Genomic DNA, 15,456 nt, shown 5'->3' with positions numbered 1-15,456 from the left:
TTTTATATGCTATAATGGGGTTTTCAACTGTATTTATTACTAATGGTACTTTAAGTTTACTGGTATAAGTTGTATATATCCGTGTTGGTTTTAAAATTTGAAACTTTACATAGCATTCTTTTCCAATTAATCTCAAACACTTCTCAGCCTAGGTTAATTTTTGTCTTTTAAAGACAGCTTTAAAAAAAAATAAGACATTGGTATTCACAAAGATGTAAAATGTGATGGTCTTCCAAACATTTTGCTGCAGCCTTAGGAAAGGCTGCTGGGAGCACGAGTAAATACCTAAAAAGTGTCATCAACATGTAATTTAAAAGCACAATTTCATTTCCAAACAAATTATGCTCTGAATAATTTTTTTTTTTGCAAAAAAAGAATTACTGTAAATTTTCTTTGAAAATATCTTCTATAAATCTCTAAAGTGGTAACTAGTGAAAACGTGCAATATTTTAACACACCTTGCCCTATTCTATTAAATTGTCATTATAGGTGCCAGGATATTGCAATTGTCTATTTTCTTTTGCAGTTTACCATGACATTATTCATATAAAGTCCTAAAAGTTTTCTCCAAAACCTATGATTAAACCAGAAACCTAAAATATTTTTGCTCTTGTTCTTTAAAAAATAGGTCCAATCCCAGGAAAACAAAACACCTCCCAGTACGTGTTTAGGATTCCTACAAGCTAAGCTAGCCTCAGAAATAAACATTTTAATAATACATTTAAGCACATGATTCATACATTTAAATAACTAATTGAAATCTTAAAAGGGTTACCTCTAAAATGCCTTTCTTCTCAAGACACAATCTCTCCCACTACTTTCCTGAAAGTGAGAAGTGGGAGTTCAGTAACTTTACCTACATCCTATTATGGGCTCTGCAACTTCCATTGAAGCATCAGAGTCCTATTCTGCTTTGTAAAAGCAAGAAGACACCTCAAATTCTTAAGCTCATTGTCCAGCAGAGAATTCATCAAGGGATAGTTTACAGTAAGCCTAACGGCGTGTAACAGTTTCAATGAGCCAGAGGGACAAATCTGTCCCCTCAATACTTTTAAACAGTGAAGTTTTTATTTTCCTTGACAGTGGCACATTTATTTCTCATGTAGTCTGTCCCGTATTTTGCCAGAAATGTAATTCAAACTATCTTCTAATATTTACAGATGATTATTAAGCCAAAACAATAATTCAGCAATGCTTGTTAATGCTGCTTTGTGTATAATCAAAATTATATAAAAAATTTAAAAAAAAGAATTATATTTTCCCAGGTGATAAAGGTGGAGAAAGAAGGTTTAGTGGGTAATTGGCATTTGATAGAAGTTAAATGATTAAACATATGCCAAATATGTAGACATCTAAAGTCACTCATAGATTAGGGACTCTTGTCTAAGGAACTCTTCTTGTTTAAGTCCCTTTTGAAAAAAACTTAGGATTTTCATCCAAATTCTTCTGATCCTTTTTTCACATTTTCAAACACCATCAAACTTGGCTTGACTCTATGGTTTAGCTGAGAGTCACTACATGGTGGTCTTGGATTTAAATAAGGCTGAGATATGAATAGGAAAGATGGGCATGGACCCAACTAGCAGGACCAAAATTTGGATTGTGAAAGAATTACCCATGGTGAAGCAGTTTCCAAATGAAAGGATTAAATTGGGGTAAGCAAAGGTCAAATAAATTTAAATTATCCAGATAAAAAGATCACTACAGGATTATAAATGTTTTATAATTTCCAACAAATGTTTAATCCATCTGAATGAGTTGAATTAGCTCACAAAGAACAGATTAAAGGAAAAGGTCATCTCTGATCTTTTGAATACATTCAAAAGTATGTGAAAACCACTAGAGATGCAAAGGGGTAGCTTTTAAAGATAGGAAAGAAAAAAGTTTTTTCCAGAACATATCTAAATACTGGAAGATGTTACTATTAAAATTTCTATAATCTAAATATTTTAAAACTTGATAAGTAACTTTGGTAATACAAAGCAAAATCTATGCTTTGAAAAAAAGGAGTAAGGATTCAAAAGCTTCTTCTATGTCTTCTCCAAACTTTATGGGTCTATCGAAAAATGGATAAATCAACCCTCAGGATTTGGAACTCAGAAAAATAAAACTTAAAGGGAAAAACATGCAGAAATTTAATACAAAATTCTTCAAAGAATGTGTGTGTGTGTATTTTTTTTTTCCTTTCTTTCCATAGAAGTGATTCTGGAATAATCATTATGAATATGATGAGACTTGAACTAGCCCAGGGGGAAGAAGAAAAAATTAATGACTCCATAAGTAAAATATCACATGTTTCAAGACTCGGTTTAGTCTGTTGTTTCAGAATCCCAGTTTAAGACATCAGTTTTGACTCTGAAGAAAAGTCACCTAGACTTTTTTGCCACCTAGAGGTGTTCTTTGATTATAATCAAAATGGTTTCTGATCTCTCTAGTCTTTGTTGATGTTATAAAAAAAAAATCACAATATTGCATGGAAAATAAATTGGAAAGAAAGAAAAATAAGAACAAAGTGATAAATATACCCCTACTGTCTGATATTCAACTCTGTTAAGAAGCCTTACTAATAGAATATTAGAGCTGGAATCAGAAGTCCTGAGGTCAAATACTAGCTGTACCACCTCGCTGTTTAGTATTTGTTCAATTCTCTTCTAGCCCTATGACTTTTTCTCTTTGTACTTGAGTTTTCCAGTATGTATAATGGAGGCTAACACCCGACATATACTTGTGAAAATGAAATATTTGTGTCAGTATTTGGCATATATTTTATATTCAACAGATACTTGCTAAATTGAAATCATCACCATAGGAAGGATGCCAAAATAAAGCTTCCATTGACTTATTTTAAAAAGAAAAGAAATTTTGTAACAAAATAGGGATACTTTGCAGAACTCTAAATAACTAAGAAAAGACAAAGCAAAGGGGGGAGAAATGAAAACTGATAAAGTACTGATGAAGAATTCCTGGCAGTCCCAGTGGTTAGCACTCTGCACTTTCAGTACTGAGGGTGCGGGTTCAATCCCTAGTCAGAGAACTAAGATTTTGCAAGAGGAATGGTACAGCAAAAAAAAAAAAAAAGAAGAAGAAGATAAAGTATTGGTGAAATAAAACCATAAATAACTGAAAATCCCAACTTTTCTTCATATTGAGAGGTATGAAGACCCCAAGATGATGAATGAAATGTTGAGCTCCAAGATGGGTAATTTAAATGTGTTTTTGACAGCAAATTTTGGTAACATATTACACTTCATTTTAGCACCAAAGACTTATAAGCCATTAAGATAGGGGAGTGCCATATCTCTTAAATTAAATGTGACAGGATGTCACCCCCCTCAACACACACACACAGAGATGCCTAACTGTGGCCATTTAAAACAGAGTGCTAATGAACCCACAGTCAGGGGTCCTATCACTAAAGGCCACCTTTGTTCTAATTTAGAGCATTGACCTCACTTCTGTCTAGTCAGTTTTGTGTGTTATAGGAGTAAAGCATGATGAAAACAAAGTTGATAGGCCAGTAACACTCTTTTAAAATGAAAAAAAATAAAAATAAAAACACCGTAAGCCAAACACCCTTCAAAATTCCCAACATAGAAAATGCTATCTTTCAAGTTAAACTCAAAGAATTAACAACCAAGGATGGCTCTAGATGGCTCTTTCATCATTCTGAGTCCTTTACATCTATGGGATTCATTTTGGCTGACCAATAATAGCTCTACAAAGCTATATATTCTCAACCAATGTCAGGAATGCAAAATTTTATGGAGAATAAAAGTCCAAAATTTAATCAGAAATGTAATTTTAGATCTTGTACATGGAACTTCACTTCTGGCTAAGGGGAGTGAGCAACTTGTCTGAAATTGAAAATTGCCAAGCATTAAGGCAAAATGACACTTGTTACTACTTTTTCTAATTATGTAATGAAATCTTTAAACTCAAATGGATCTTAGATTTACCAGCCAAATTCCTGGTAATTAAAAAGGGACTGTAGGCTTAAGACGTTTTTGCCAAAGGAACAAGTCTATTTAGTCACAGTCATTAAATGTATCCTATCCAAGCCCTCCTGCTAGGATATGCTAACACTCAAAGAATGCTAGCTCTCTTTCAGGAGTGTCTTACTTTTCAGCCCCATGATGATTTGCCTTGAACCAAATGATGGTACACCTGCAATAATAATTCTTTCTCAAATCATGACCAAAAAATTAAGACTGAGTGGGAATTAATTTCTTATATTTTCTTGGCATAAAAGATATTTAAAGTTTTGCTGTTTTTGTTTTTTTTTTAATTCTACTAAACCATTCTTTCAAACAATTTAGCTCCAGTTTTTGGACTCCTACCAGATAAATTTCAGACTTTATTGCAATAGAAAGCCATCTGAAAGTCATTAATCAATTAGGATATTTAAGGACTTACATCCAAATCCATCTAAGTTGAACTTTAATTCATAAAAAGATATTGTTGTGTGTGTGTGTCTGTGCGTTGTTTGCGATAAAAAAGATTTCTGTTTTCCATAACTATAATGTAGTTGAGAGTTAGCAGAGTTCTACATTCTGTTGAATATATATGTACTCTCATGTAAGGGGAGAACGTAAGTAAAAACTCAACTGATTTGACTGAAAAGATTTAGGACAGAAACATTACACAAGCATCTTACTCTTTTTGCCAAGAGATATTTTCTACCTTTCTCCAGTTCTTTTCTCTAGTCAGAAAACACTGAGTGGAAAATCTTGATGGCTGTCTAGCAGAAATTAAAGGAAACAGCAGGATCTCTGTACCACCATATCAAAAAACCACAAAGATACCAAAATAACCTTACCATGGCTCCAGTCTTAACTCCCCCTGCAAACAAATTTGTTAGAGTCTCATTGTTTGGTTTCAACCAAGGTAACTTTGGCCTTCCAAAGGCTCCAAAAGTCTATAAATACACAGCAGGCTTATGGACTTGAAGCAACTTTCTAAAATTACGCGTAACATACTTAAATATAAGACCTGACATTGTGCCGTAACTGCAAGTTTAACTGAGATTTCCTACCAAGGTACTAGGAAGCTCAGAGGCAATCACACAACCTTTTGCACCAGATGAAATTGTGTCTTGTGAATTGATTTCCCAGGAAAGCACAGTCCACATCACAAAAGTATGGTGGTTAGTGCTAAAATGAAGAAGGAAACCCCAAGTTTAGCAGCACAGAAGCTGAAATGCAAGGTTTCAGAGTCCACTCAGGAGTGGATGCAAAGGCTGCAGTGTGCATTGCGAAGGCTGCCAGCCCCATGCCTCAGATCTCTGTCCCTTACCTTGTCTTAGGCAGTGAGAACCAGGATGCCCATGTTGGAGAAGACCACCACAGTCACCACCTCCTCCTCCTCCACAGTTAGGGGGGAGCATTCCTTGAGAAGGAACTCATTGATCAATTTCAAAGACAGGCTGGGCAAACCAGATTCCAGCTGGAGTTAATCAGTGTCCACACTGCTAAGAGGCTGGGAGAGAAAGGCAGTGAGCAGATGGGATGGTTCTCAGCCTGGCCTCTGTGAATCTCAGGGGATAGGTGGGGAGGGAAGGTGGACTTCCTCTGCCTGGCTGGCACCTCCGACCTGTCTGAGCCTTTATTTAACACTAGGAGGCCTAATGGGTGTTCCTGGCACATGCAGATCTTATTTCCTGGGCAAAGATCTCCCAGAGTTGATCTGGCTTTGCTGGAGTGGGATCTTGGGGAGAGGGAGGAGATGACAAGAGAGATGGTAAAGTTTAGCAAACGCTTGACTGTAAGAGGTTGAAGATGCAGGGGCTGAGAGGATGAAGATGAAAAGGGTGGTTGGGGGGAAAGGCTTTGATTTCCAAAAAGTTTAACGGGAGAAAAATGGACAACCACTCCCCTTCCCTAACCCCATTATACCATAAGGTAGAAAACAGAATCTGCTAACCTCTGCTTTTGTTTCCTCTATATTCAAGACAGTAGAAATGTCTGGATGTCTGGGCTAGGCTGTGTGTGTGTGTGTGTGTGTGTCTGTGTCTGTGTCTGTGTGTCTGTGTGTGTTTAGTCGCTCAGTCGCGTCCGACTCTTGGCGACCCCATGGACTGTAGCCCTCCAGGCTCCTCTGTCTATGAGGATTCTCCAGGCAAGAATACTGGAGTGGGTTGCCATGCCCTCCTGCAGGGGATCTTCCCAACCCAGGGATCGAACCCAGGTGTCCCGCATTGCAGGCGGATGACTTACCATCTGAGCCCCCAGGGAAGTCCCCGTCTAGGCTAATGGCAGTTTATTCGTCTTATAGAATTTAATCTTGATAGGATAGTTAATGCCTCCAAAGCCAAGCTGGCTCCTTGGCTCCCCCACACAATTCCAGATTCCAAAACCTTGCTCTTTGGATGCAAAAATCTCCCCAAAGGGGGTTGATTCATAGGCTAACCTAGCGTTTGTTTATACACGTAATAAAAGCTCAACTCTGTCAAACTCATCAATGGGCCACAGCATCACCCCAAATCGCGCGTGTCACACTCTTTCCTCCCATCCCGTCCTCCTGGACTCAAGTAAAACACTCAGGATCAATCCACTAAGACCATCCCCCGTCCGCCCTCCTCTCCTCCATGAGATTCAACGCTGAGCAGGCAAACAGAGACCCTTCTGCAAGACTGCCTGTGTGCATTTACGATCGTGCTAATTAGAAGTCCCTACTTCTGTCGCTGGTTGGCTGAGCCGCCCCCAGCGTGGGCTTCTCTAGGCGGCGGTCGCTGGGACTCCTCCACAATAGGGCTGAGGACCACATGGTTGCTTCCGGGGAATCAGAGTGATTCCACCGCAGTGATCACCCACCCAGCGCCAGAGCCCGTCCCGCAGTCCACAGCTCGCCACCCTTCCCATTCGCGTCCCCGAGGTTATTTGCCAGGACGCCCCCACCGCCCCAGCCGTCCCCCGGGCTAGGCTGCAGAGTGCGCGCACCGCGGCGGCAAGGGGGCGGCGGCGGCTGCGGCGGCGTCTGCGAGCGGGGCCCGCCCGCCTGCTCACCCCGCGTCCGGAGCTGGGCTGCTGGCGGCGCTCAGCGGCGCCGGGGCTGCGGGCTGGGCTGGCGCGGCGTCTCGGGGCCGGCCCCCTCCCTGCGCGCGTGCTGCAGCAGCGGCTCTCCGCACCCAGGCAGCCCGGCGGCGGCGGCGGTGGCGGCAGCTCCAGCCGCACGGCCCCTCTTCATACTTCTCTGATGGCTCCTCTCGGTGCTGTTTGGGAAAACGATTTTTACCCCCGCCCCGCTGCCAGAAACAGATTTCCTACATTTCATCAGTCCACGCAGACCGAGCGGAAGTCAAATGCTTACTTTTTCTGGTGGACAGCAAACGCAGTTGACACTGATTTACCCTTCAAACGGGGAGAGATTGTATTACAAGCCCTTGGCAGCAATTCCGAGGTTGGGGCCAAGCTCCAGCCCCCTCCAGGTCCCCCAAACACTAACCTAAGAGAGAAGGGGGCGGGAGGGGGGGGGGGAGGGGGGGGGGGGTGGAGATCATATTTAACTCGGGGTTTTTCAGAGTCAATGGCTTCAGCACAATATTAAAATTGGGTGTTGGAAAAGTTTTGCTTTCCTGGCCAGTGATTTTTGCAGACTCGGAGGCATGAGCTTTCCAGTAACTTCGGCCACTCTTTGTTCCAAATTGAACAGTTTGATTTCTTACAATTCCCTTTAAATATCAGATTGTATAAGAGGCTGTTATTATTCACGGCGGCTGTTTTCGCTTTGCACAAGGAAATACAATTCCACCCTTCCTTCTCTCAGCCTGGGCTCAGGATTACGTTGAATGTCACAGACAATTTTCTCCAACTGTTGTTTATTAGGGCACTATTCTGAGATGAAAAGTCTTCCTATGAAGCAGACAGATGTCCAAGTGTCCGTCTCCTTCATCTCTAGTAGGCATGTGACCTCTTGAACTCAGGGTCCTAATTCCCTCCAGTTACTCCTTTCCGTGGAATGTTGTTGAAAAGGATCACACTTTTTGTTGTTGTTGTTCATATGTTCATCAGTTTCACAAGCATCTCCATCCAAGGATGGTATGGCACAGGTATTCTAATCTTGTCTTGGATACCATGCTTAAAATGGTGAAGCTCAGCTGGTAAGGAATCCGCCTGCAAATGCAGGAGACTCCTGTTTGATTCCTGGGTGGAGAAGATCTCCTGGAGAAGGGATAGGTTATTCACTCCAGTGTTCTTGGGTTTCCCTGGTGGCTCAGAGGGTAAAGAATCCGCCTGCAATGCAGGAAACCTGGGTTCCATGCCTGGATTGGGAAGATCTCCTGGAGGAGGGCATGGCAACCCACTCCAGTGTTCTTGCCTGGAGAACCCCATGGATTCCACAGTCCATGGCTCTGCAGAGTCCAACACAACAGAGCACAATGCACCACCACCCCACCCCAACCTCCCCCACACCTCACATACACAAAATAGAAACTACCTGTGCATGGACAACAGCCAAGTGATGTGGATAATTTTAGATATAATTGGAAAAATGCATTTTGCATATATTGTTGCTTTCATATGGAAATGGTTATTTGCTCTAAAACATCTAGAAACTTCATCAGTTCTTTGGTTGTAGCAGCAGGGCAAATCATGAAGAAGGGGAGAAAACAGATGGAAAAGTTTGGTGAAACTGAACTCCAAGCTTTTTATTTTAGTTCAATTGGGTATTGCAGTTAGCTCCAGATTTCTCTTTGGGCTTCCCCATAAAAGGGGGGCGGGGAAGCCATTCCTCATTTTAAGGAGAAACAGCATCATAAAAAGGCCTACCTTACTGCTTACATATGCCTCAACAAGAACAACAAAACATACAGAATGGATTACTGATGAATTTGAGTAATCACTGTCAAAATAACATTTTTCCAAAATTTAACCAGATAGATATGGGTGTTCCTAGAGCCCCAACAAGGAACTGTTAGTTTCTAAACCTATAAAATTTAAGTAAAATCAAACATCCTTGACAATTTTTCATGATCAAAATATCACAAGCCAATAAATTCAGTATCTCCAAGGCATATAAGAGTTTAAAAAGTTTAACACCTAAATTTTCAAAAGCTCAGATTTTCTTCTACTATGTATATCAATTTTCTTGTCACATCATTTAATATTGATATTTTAAAAAGTGAAGTGCAAAGACAATAATTTTGTTGATTAAGGGAATTTGTTAAATCCAACTTGGGACAATCAGGAGCACTGGGAAAGGATCATCATTCAAATGACTCCCTTCTATGCCTCTTTCTTCCAGGTATTTTACATTTTAAATTCTGCATTATATCAGACCCTCTGTCGTTTGAGCAAAAGCCAAAAGAAAAATACTAGGAGAAATATGTATTTTCTCTCCTAGTATCTAAGAGTTGATACTGAATATTGAATATTCTTCTGGTGACAAAAGCGAAGTAACACAAAAGATTTCTGAAGAGGCAGCAAAGATGCATTTTCATTTGATTTTTTCCACTTGATCTTTATTTTGTGTTTTTGAAAATCAAATTTCTACTTATATATTCCAACCAGTCACTTATAAAAATTTGCAGAAAACCTTTTTGTCCAAGAATTGTCTTGCCTTGTTCTCAACCTAAACACATTTGTCTTAGGAAATCCTAGTGACTCGATGATAACTTCCCTCATGTCCAGGTCAAGGAAGCAAATGTCTCACCTAATGGAGTGAAAAGTGTCTAAATACATTCATTCTTGAAGCATAATGGCATAAGTGGGGATGTAAACTGATACAACCATTATGGAAAACAGTATGGAGTTTTCTTTAAAAAACTAGGAATACATCTACCATATGAACCTGCAATCCCACTACTGGGCATAGACACTGAGAAAACCATAATTCTAAAAGACACATGTACCCGTCTTCATCACAGCAATATTTATAATAGCTAGCACATGGAAGCATCCTAGATGTCCACAGAGAGATGAATGGATAAAGAAGTTGTGGTACATTTATACAATGGAATACTACTCAGCCATAAAAAGGAACAAATTTGAGTCAGTTGTAATGAAGGTGGATGAAGCTAGAGCCTCTTATACAGAGTGAAGTAAGTCAGAAAAACAAGTATCATATATTAACATCCATTTACAGAATCTAGAAAAATGTTACTGATGAACCTAGTAGAGAATGGACTTTGGACACAGTGAGGGAAGGGGAGGGTGGGATGAACTGAGAAAGTAGCATTGACATATATATATTATCATGTTTAAAACAGATTGTTAGTAGGAAGTTGCTAAATAACACAGGGGACACCTGGTACTCTGTGATGACCTAGAGAGGTGGGATGAGGGGAGGGAAGGGAGGCTCAGGAGGGAAGATATATATATACACACACATTATATATATATAGCTATACATATACCTATCTATACACACAGACACACACATACACACACACACATAATTACATATATATATATATATATATATATATATATATATATACACAAAACTATGGCTGACTAGCTTATAGCAGAAACCAACAAAAAATTGTAAGGCAATTCTCCACAAATTAAAAAAAAGTGTTCAGTGAGTAAATTATTGTCTAGACAATAAAGACAATCTAGTTAATAATTTTTAAAAAAGTCAAACCAAATTTAAAGAAAACAAACTTTTGTTTTCCTTTTTAAGTTATCATAGCTTTGAAGACTCTAATATTGAGAATTCCTGGGTTACTATGTGTATCAGGTGTCTGAACTTTCAATGTTGTCTTGAACAGGAACCATGCCTTTTCTCTAAATGTAAGCATAAGATGTTTCGAGAGAACAGCATCGAAATATGTATATTATCTATAGTGAAACAGATCACCAGCCCAGGTTGGATGCATGAGACAAGTGCTCGGGCCTGGTGCATTGGGAAGACCCAGAGGGATTGGGTAGAGAGGGAGGTGGGAGGGAGGATCGGGATGGGGAATACATGTACATGGCTGATTCATGTCAATGTATGACAAAAACCACTACAATATTGTAAAGTAATTAGCCTCCAACTAATAAAAATAAATGAAAAAAAAAGTAAGTATATATACATATGAGTGTATATATACATATGAGTGTATATATACATATATGTTTAAAGTGAGCAATAGAATTATTTTTTTTTCCTTATTTATAGGCTAACTTCCCCTCACTCCTCAACCCCGACTCCCCACTCATGGAAATAATTACACTCACTTATTCTAAAAAGTGGGACAAACCTTCAATACATGATGGAGATTATCGAGAATTTTGAAATAAGTTAAATAATGTGGGAAAAGACACTGGATTAAAGTAAAATAAATTTCCAAAGGTGACCAAGACATTCTTACATCCCTGAATAGCTTCAAAAGGGCACTTAAAGATGACAAGTGATAGCTTTAGATGTAAGAAAAATGATACAGAAAGCAGCATAAAGACATGCAATGGTGCTGAAGAAATGTAATAAGTGGATGAATTCACTAACTTAAAGCAATGTAATAAGTGAAAACATTCATTTATGTTTTATTGAAATAATTTATTAGGGATGTAAAATATATTTTCCAACCTAGCTAGTGTCTTGGCCTATGATATAGGCCTTTAACTGCTTTACATTGAAATAAAATTTTTCAAATGTCATAAGACAAACAAAGTGGATTGTATAAGTCCTAGTATGAAAATTACAAATACTGTTAGGGATAAAAAGTCAATGCTATTACTTTTCATCATTGTTCATATATAAAACTACAAAGGATAAATTGGAGAAATTTCTCAGGAAAAGTTTAAGATTTACTCTCAGTGTGATATGCAACTTACCCTCAATGGAGAACTTTAAACTTTATAAGTATAACACAACAGTAGCCCAGATATCCGTTCCCTACTGGGCAAAACCCATATTTTTGCAAAATGTGTGTTATATATGAGCATATGTCTTCTAATTTTTACACAGGGGATAGATTGAAATCATTTCATGAAATGTATCATTTATCTTGTCTAGTTTAAAAATATCCTATGCAATATATTCAGTTATGTGATTTTTCTTGTATAGGTCAGAGTTGTGTTTTTTATTTTTCCAAATATTTGTGTGGTTTGTTTCTAAATCTTTTATTAAAATATCATACTATCTTAATTGAAAGAAGTTTGATTTTAATATGTCTAAATGAAATATTTTTATAAATTTTATATATTTTACACTGCTCTCATCTCCAGTATCTTAAATACCATTAAGCCTTAGAGTAGGCGCTCAATAAATAATTGTTGAATGGATAGATGACCATTATAGAAAAAGCCAATCTGTTAGGAGGCTTACTACCTAATTGGTTAGATTTTTATATATTGTTTTGAATTTAGTAGTTTGGAACTGGAATAGAAAAAAATAATGTTAAAATAACATTATAAATGATGGTTTCATTTCCAAGTTTGAATCATTTCATCTGGTTAAATGCAAATAGATTTCAGTAAAACAGATGCATGCCTCTGTGCCAGGCTTATAAATGAGGTCAGTCTGTGTCACTTGTCACTTCATTAAAAACCAAGGTTGATCTGGACTCAAAGTTTAATCATAACCAATACTATGAGTGAGTGAAAAGTAATAGAAAATATTACCACTTCAGGGGCTTTCAAACTTTTTTTACCATGATCCACAAAAAGAAATACATTATGGAACAGACATATGAAACCACACTCAGAACACAACCAAAACATGTTTCACAAAACAGTACTTACCTTCCCCAATTAGTGCACTCTGATATTTTTCTGTTTGGTTTTAGTCTTTTCTATGCCATTCAGTTGAAAAGAAATGCTGTTGTGGAACTACTAAATTTATTTCACAACCCACAATTTGAAAAAAAAAAATCTGACTTAAAAACTAAGCTGAGGAGAAAAATCAATCAAAATTGAGGTAGGACATCAATGAACAGATGGTTTCATTATAAAGAACAAAACAGATGTGCATACATATACTCTCAGCAGTAGACGACATGATGTAATGTCCGTCACAATATCCCCAGCACTGTACACCTCACACCTCCATGCCTTTGCTCATGCTGACTCGAATGATCTTTACCTTTTACTTTCTCCCTTTGAAGAAATCAGATTTCTTCTTCCACGAGGATCAGCTTAATCATCACCCTCTTTGTGGTTCTCTTGATATCCCTGGCAGAACATTGCTGTGCCTCTGGGTCCAGTGCTCTGGGATATTTTCTATTTCTTTTATACCTCATTGAGAATGTAGTATCGTGATTGTTTTCTTATGCATCTATCTCCTGTACTAAATCGTAAGTCCCTAGAGAGCAGGAACTCCCTAGGTTTGATGTGGTTCAAGCAGGTTGATGAGACAGATATAGGAAGGGGGAACTGTGCCCATCAAATGGGACTAAATGGAAATCCCTCTGTAAAGATGGCAACAGCTATTAATTTTGCATCATGGCGGATAGACACATTTACATTATAAGTGAAATTTTACTGTCACATTTCTTGGGACTCTACTGCAAGTAGACATTGGTACAGTTATCCATTTGTTTTTAACCCTGATAATCATAAATTTAGGATGACAGGTTTTCCTCCACTTATAATGGGGTTACTTGTGTCGTTTGAGTTGAAAATATTGTTAAGTTAAAAACACATTTAATATACCTAACCTACCAAATGTCATAGCTTAGCCTAACCTATATTATACATGCTCAGAACACTTACGTTAGCTTACAGTTGGACAAAATCATCTAACACAAAGCCTATTTTATAATACAGTATTGAATATCTCATGAAATTTATTGATGACTGTGTGAAAAGTGAAAAAGAGAATGGTTGCATGGGTACAGGATGGTTGTGAGTGTATCATTTGTTTACACAGACGGTCACATGACTGACGATGAGCTGTGGCTGCCCGGCATCATGAGAGAGTAACAGAGTATCAGCAGCCTGGGAAAAGATAAAAATTCAAAATTTAAAGCCTGCTTTCTACTGAATGCATTTTGCATTGGCACCATCTTAAAATCAAAAAATCTTAAGTTGAACCATCCAAAGCTGAGGACCATCTGTATTTTGTTGAAAGATGAGAAAACTTGCTGAAAGTTCCATTACTGAAACTGTAACTTACACAAACATGGAATCTTTGCTACTGCTGATTTATATGAAACATTTAGAGAAATGAGTCATAAACTTATCAAAGGGCTTTCCTAGTACCAAGCAGCAGAGTGAGCAACAAGCCAAGAAAGGCAGTACACCTAAATCAAAGTGAAAGACCTGTGCAGGAGGGGCTCTTCTCTTGGCGTCAGGAACGGATGCCCTCCCACTGTTTCCACCATACCACATGGACTCTAGAGCCACTTGCAAAGAGAGTTCAGTGACCATTATTCCCACTGAAGCTGCTGAGGAACACACGTACTAATTGTGCTAATAATAGTCACTGCAGTTAAGACAATAACTGAGTCCAGATTTGGAGATAGACAAAGCACAGAAGAATTGATGCTTTTGAACTGTGGTGTTGGAGAAGACTCTTGAGAGTCCCTTGGACTGCAAGGAGATCCAACCAGTCCATTCTAAAGGAAGTCAGTCCTGGGTGTTCGTTGGAAGGACTGATGATGAAGCTGAAACTCCAATACTTTGGCCACCTGATGCAAAGTGCTGACTCATTGGAAAAGACCCTGATGATGGGAAAGATTGAGAGCAGGAGGAGAAGGGGATGACAGAGGATGAGATGGTTGGATAGCATCACCGACTCAATGGACATGAGTTTGGGTGGACTCCAAGAGTTGGTGATGGACAGGGAGGCCTGGCGTGCTGCAGTTCATAGGGTCGCAAAGAGTTGGACACGACTGAGCAACTGAACTCAACTGAAAACCAGGTCAGGTTCTAACTTCTTCACTTACTTGCTGAAAACTATAGGAATATTACATAACCTTTCTGTCAATTTCTACATCTGTGAAGTGGAGTTAACAAATAACCCCTCTCATAGGCATTGGTTGAACATTATATGAAATAATAATAATAATACATGTAAAATAGTTTGGTGGTGGTGGTTTAGTCGCTAAGTCATGTCTGACTCTTGTGACCCCATGGACTGCAGCTCCTCGGTTCATGCGATTTCCCAGGCAAGAATATTGGAGTAGGTTGCCATTTCCTCCTCCCAGGAGACCTCAAACCTGGGTCTCTTGCATTGCAGCTGGATTCTTTACTGACTGAGCCACCAGGGAAGCCAAAAATATTTAGTTTACTGTCTGACATATTGAAAGTGTGAAATTAAGGTTGTGTCCTAAGTCATGTCCTACTCTTTGTGACCCTATAGACTGTAGCCTGTCAGGTCCAGGTTTCTCTGTCCATGGAATTCTTCAGGCAAGAGTATTGGAGTAGGTTGCCATTTTCTCCTTCAGGGGATCTTCCTGACCCAGGAATTGAACCTGTGTCTCCTGAATCTCCTGCATTGACAGGTGGATTCTTTACCACTGAATCACCTGAGAAGCTCAGAAAAAAAGGTTAGGTATTTTATTATTAACCAAGGAACTAAATCATCTTATTG

General features: G+C 38.7%; 1 protein-coding gene across 8 annotated transcripts in view; it reads right to left on the bottom strand.

The window, feature by feature from the left end:
* Positions 1 to 15,456, bottom strand: part of GAS2 (growth arrest specific 2) — a 168,212-nt gene that overhangs the window by 130,826 nt on the left and 21,930 nt on the right. Inside the window, exons 1-2 of one of the 8 annotated variants that reach the window (XM_043875220.1) lie at positions 7,306 to 7,384; positions 5,293 to 5,475 (exon numbers count right to left, since the gene is read on the bottom strand). The exons of 4 other annotated variants lie outside the window; for them this stretch is intronic. The gene's annotated coding sequence lies outside the window, so the exon portion shown is untranslated. Of the gene's footprint in view, positions 1 to 5,292; positions 5,476 to 7,001; positions 7,219 to 7,305; positions 7,454 to 15,456 lie in introns of those variants that run through there. 3 more of the 8 variants (XM_043875214.1, XM_043875203.1, XM_043875195.1) reach the window with 3 other exon arrangements.

This window comes from Cervus elaphus, chromosome 2, assembly GCF_910594005.1.
Source record: "Cervus elaphus chromosome 2, mCerEla1.1, whole genome shotgun sequence".
Lineage (NCBI taxonomy): Eukaryota > Metazoa > Chordata > Mammalia > Artiodactyla > Cervidae > Cervus > Cervus elaphus.
The sequence above is the reverse complement of the archived record's forward strand: the minus strand, read 5'-3'. Positions and strand labels throughout refer to the sequence as shown.